General features: G+C 40.7%; 1 pseudogene; it reads left to right on the forward strand.

The window, feature by feature from the left end:
- Nucleotides 1-4818: 4818 nt before the first annotated feature.
- Nucleotides 4819-5389, forward strand: LOC110293640 (annotated as a pseudogene).
- Nucleotides 5390-5595: the final 206 nt, after the last annotated feature.

Raw genomic sequence — 5595 nt, forward strand, 5'->3', positions numbered from 1 at the left:
CACACAAATCTTTCTTTCCTTTGTTTAAGATAGTAGAATTATGAAATTCTTTCCTGGCATTTCAACTGTTTTCTGATCTTTGAGTCATGAGCTATGGAAATGTGACAACTGCTTGTTGCCTTGCATTTTCCCCAAGTTTGTTTGTTGTGTTTTGAGTATCTGTTGGGATGGAAATCTCTTCCAGCTGTTGCCCTCCCACCCACCTCATTTTTCCTTTTTATTTCAGTGAGCATCCCTGGTGAGTCATCTTGGCTTAGGTTCATGTTTTCTACTGTTTGTGGGTGAAGCTGACTATAGTAACAGACACAATGACTTGATGGAAATCTCAGAGTTAACTTGCAGTAGAGGATATGTATGTACTTCTGTTGTATAACTAATAAAGTTTGGCACAGCAATTCTAGGGCACTGATGGTAGGACATATAGTTTGTAGTTTTTAAAGCCAAGGACATTAATGATTAAGAAGTAAAAAGAGAAGAGAATTGGAAGAGAGAAAATATAAAGTAAGGTCTAAGTGATGAAACATGGGTTAGAGCTAAGAGAAACATCAGTAAGAACACTGTAGAACAGGTGCAGGTAAGGAAAGGGCCGTCTTTCTGTTTGGGAAGAATGAGGCTTCTCCCAATTGTTTGGTCATCTTCTCTAGTGTGTTGGGTCTGGGTGTGAGCATTACTCTAATAACTCAAGCAAGTCAGATCAGGATGTTTTCCTTGCTGAGAGGAGAGTCTTTGTGGGATTCCCTTTTAGGCATGAATCTCACAGTGTTAAACACCCACCTGCCACCTGCCATTGCATCTCTGCTGTGCTGGAGATCATGACTTTCTGGGATGATCCTGAGGGGAATGGAAAGAATACCATGCTGGGCCTGCCTTTGCACTTTTCTTGTTCTGTCAAAGTCATGGCTAATTTCTCACTAATGCTCTCTAGTCCTTTCCTGAGAATTCTTGCTTACCTTGGCCAGACCCAAACCATTTTCCACATCTGTGTTATCCATGGCTGGTGCCTCCACAACATGCTTTAGTTTACACATGCTGTGGTGTTCTGAGAGAATCTCAGTGTTAGACACCTGCACATTGTTGCCACTATGGCTTCACAGCCAGCACTGCTCTAGCTGTTTCTCTGCCCACCATATGTTCACAACTGGTAGAATTTCCAGAGCTTGACCTGTTTTCCTGTATTAACCATTCTGGACCTATACATCCCTGACAGCTGCTGCTGACTTTAGTGTGTCATGGGCAGCACAGTATGACTGGGTAACAGTTGGTGGCCTCTACTGTCTGCTATTCCCCAGAAGGTTTTGTGTATCTCGCCTGGGCTTGTTTCTATTTTTCGTGTTGTCTATCTTTACTTTCTCCAACATTTCCCACTCTCCTTGGGTAATTCTTTTTTTAAAAAATAATTATCTATCTATCTATCTATCTATCTATCTATCTATCTATCTATCTATCTTCTATCACTCATCTATCTTGTATGTGCATGTATGTGTCTAGGCATACAAGTGCCACACATATATTAGAGTCAGAGGACAACTTTTGGTAGTCACTTCTTTTCTTTCACTGAGTAGATCATGGAGATCAAATTCAGGTCAGCAGGCAAATGCTTTCATTACCTAAGCCATCTAGCTAACTCTTTTGTGTCTTTTGGATGGTTATTCACTTTTTTTTTTTTATAAGAACAGAATCTATGGAGTCTCTCTTTTTTATATACTGATTGCCCTTTACCAGGTAACACAGAGACAGCCTCTAAACCTACTTTCTATTGTACCTGAAAGTTTAACATTTATTTGTAGTGTTATTTCAAAATTAATAGAATTTTAGAAGATGAGATACAAAGACAAAGATTAGTAACATAAAAGCCAATTTCTAAATACAGTCTCCATAACAGCATTTGAGTTGTTATTGTAACCTATAGAATAATTTCCCTTGGTTGAAAATGTTTCATTATTATAGTTAATGCTGACATAAATATCCAGCTTCATTCACATGCTGTTTTCAGGAGTGTCAGGTCTAGGTAAAAGGTCATGAACAATTGTTCTGCTCATTCAATTTTATGGCTAACATCCATAACAGATGATTTCCAAGTATTTAGCAGTGAATTTACTAAACACTTAACAACATGTCAGGGTCCATACAAGAAAATTTGTCATGGTGAATTTTGAGTAGATTTTTTAAACCCAGTACATCCAATTTCTACTTGGCTAAGTCTTACATCATCTTTTTTTATTACATCTACAGGTAGTGCTTCATCATTTCTGTGACCTGGCTGTGTTGGTCTTCTATACAATCTTTCATCTCATTCAAATTATCTCTCTCCTTTCCTATTTTGTTATTTCTTGGCCACAAACCTCCAAGAGTCTAATTTCCTGCCAGGTTGTCTGGCTCTTCCCAGTTCTCCAGCTGTCTTCTAGGAGATGGCAATTAGCTGATTATAACACATTTTGTTAGCACCGAGAAGGGTCTAGGCCCTCCTGTTAACTTCCAAAATGTGATTATAATGCAAAGATATTTTGCTTCTAATTAGGACTTCCACTAAGGGGTAAATAAAAGGGTGGGCAGATGTTTGAGATTTTAAACAGGCTCCATCCAAGGAGAGTGCAGGAAAAGGTCAAATAAGCACTCTGATAGTTCAAAGGAGTCTAAAACCTAGATAATATTTCTCATGAGTCCGAGGGTAATGTTTACCTGCATTCAGTCAGGCTGTGCTGTCTACTGGGAAAGCAGCAGAAATTCCTGTCAGGCAGGAACCCCTGAAGTGGGCAACACAAGAAACTCCTTTCATGAAGGTGCCAGTTTTCAAGGATTCAAGCATCCTGGAGGTGTGTTGTCATTTTTGAAACATTCACCCCATGCAATGGCAAGAAAGAGACTCTTTGTTAGCTTCATTCAAGAAGGAAAATTGAGATGCAGCTTGGAGAAGCAGGGGAAATCCAGTCAGCAAGACAGCACAGAGAATTTATATTAGATGGGAGACTGTGAACATGCTTGCTTTAAGACATTCACGGAACTGGTATAAGAAAGGCAAAAAGAAATTTCCAAAAAACGCACTGGGTCTGATTTTGCCTCAGGATGGTGTCCATCAGTCTAGATGATAAGGAAAAGTATTCTGAGCAATTAAGAGAGCCTCCAGAGTAATGCCTGACATAGAATAGGCCTTCAGTGCATTTTCTTGACTTTCTTATATGTTATTAATATGGTAATCCTAATTTGGTGTACAAGTGGTGTCTTCTCCTCCTGGTGTCAGGAGTGATTTATGGAAATCCATTGTTTCTGATAAACCAGTTCATCTCTGATCATACACATCTAGGAGAACCAAAAGAAGCTCTAGGAACTCTGTGACCTGCGAAACTTACATCCCAGGTCCATGGCCTCCATACCCTCCCTGAGGTACTAATGCAGGCCTTCCTCAAAGTAGCTGCCAAGATTGGGTTAGAAGTATTATTAGCACTTTAGAGCAAGAAATGCCGGTAAGACTAAATGAAAAAGAGGTAAGTTTGGGTGAGAAGATGCTCAGATCCAGAAATAGGCAAGATCAGTGGAAAATGAGCTGAAGAAAGGAGGCCTCATACTACCGAGGAGTCCTAAGAGGGTTCTGATTGGGTCAGCAGGGAAACTCAGAGAAAGTTTCTGCTTTGGGCAGGAATAGGCCTGCTTTATTCCCATGCATGCTCGTTCTAGCTTCCAGCAGCTTGGGAAGTGTGTGAGCCCCAGGCAGACCAGACATAGCAGTGATTGCTAAGGTGAGGAGGCTGCCTACACTTGTGTCTTGATTACTTCTATTAGCTGTCATGCTAATTGTAGGAACAATTGTGCTAAAATGCACATTTCCTATTTGCAAATAAATTTTTGATTTGACCTAAAGTTCCCTTGCCCTCTTACTTCATGCTCACTTTTAGAGAAAAAACATCCAGTTTATGTCTTCAAAAATTATTTTTTCTTAGTTTTTGTAACCCACTCCACTACGTGGTGTTATTTATACATTTGGCCTAGTGACAAATTTATAAAATGCATCTGAAACTTGCCATAGCCCAATAGTACCTTTACTTTTGTTCCACTGTAACCTGTGTGCATTCTTGTGCACACATACACACACTTGCATACTTTCTGGAGTTTCCATCAATTTAAGGAAATGACATTATCCCTCTCCAGTTGCCCAGACTTCAAACAGGAGTTTACACTTAATTCTGTTTTCGTTCATAAACCATTTTCAGGTCATATTGATCCTGCCTCCAAATTATATCCTGGTTCTGCCCTTTTCTTTAATCTCTTTTAGCGTCCTGTCCGTGGCCACAGTGATTGTTCTCTACATTACTGCAACATTCAACTTCTTTCCCACTCTTTCACCTTTAAGTCCACCCATTGCTTATTCTCCATGCATCAGACTCAGACAGAAACGCTGGAGAAGCTATATTATCTCCCCCCGGAGCTCGTGTCTCTAGCTGCATATGTAGCAGAAGATGGCCTAGTCGGCCATCAGTGGAAAGAGAGGCCCATTGGTTGTGCAAACTTTATATGCCTCAGTACCGGGGAATGCCAGGGCCAAGAAGTGGGAGTGAGTGGGTAGGGGAGTGGGTGGGGGGAGGTTATGGGGGACTTTTGGGATAGCATTGGAAATGTAAATGAAGAAAATACCTAATTAAAAAAAACTATTTTAAAAATCATACCTTCATCATAATCATGCCTAAGAAATAGGTTGACCTAGTTGAAATAGGAAAGCATTCCATTTAAAATGTTCACACCGGAGGCGGCTCTCATGGAGGCAGCGAGTGCGAGGCTGGGGAGTACTGAACCACACGTTGTGCCCTAGTGAACAATACAGTCAGGATGGCTAAAGGTGACCCCAAGAAACCAAAGGGCAAGATGTCTGTTTATGCCTTCTTCGTACAGACATGCAGGGAAGAATATAAGAAGAAAAACCCAGAGGTTCCAGTCAATTTTGCTGAGTTTTCCAAGAAGTGTGCTGAGAGGTGGACGACCATGTCTAGGTAAGAGAAATCAAAGTCTGATGAAATGGCAAAGACAGATAAAGTATGCTATGATCGGAAGATGAAAGATTATGGACCAGGTAAAGGAGGCAAGAAGAAGGACCCAAATGTCCCCCAAAGACGTCCGTCTGGATTTTTCTTATTCTGCTCCGAATTCTGCCCCAAGATCAAATCCACAAACCCTGGCATCTGTATTGGAGATATGGCAAAAAATCTGGGTGAGATGTGGAATAACTTAAGTGACAATGAAAAGCAGCCTTACGTCACCAAGGCAGCAAAGCTGAAGGAGAAGTATGAGAAAGATGTTGCTGACTAAAGGGACATTTGATGGTGCCAAGGGTCCTGCTAAAGTTGCCCAGAAAAAGGTGGAAGAAGAGGAAGAGGAGGAAGAGGAGGAGGAAGATGAATAAAACTCTGTCTCCTTGTAAATATCTTAAAGTAGGAGAGTGCTGTGATTGACATATCCCTTATTGAGTCGTGTCTATTGCCCTTGTTAGGTTTAATTACAAAATTTGATCACAATCATATTGTAGTGTCTCAAAGTGTCAGTGGTTTACATGAAGTGGCCATGGGTGTCCGGAGTGCCCTGAAACTGTATCAAAGTTGTATATAGCTC

Source organism: Mus caroli, chromosome 4 (assembly GCF_900094665.2).
Source record: "Mus caroli chromosome 4, CAROLI_EIJ_v1.1, whole genome shotgun sequence".
Lineage (NCBI taxonomy): Eukaryota > Metazoa > Chordata > Mammalia > Rodentia > Muridae > Mus > Mus caroli.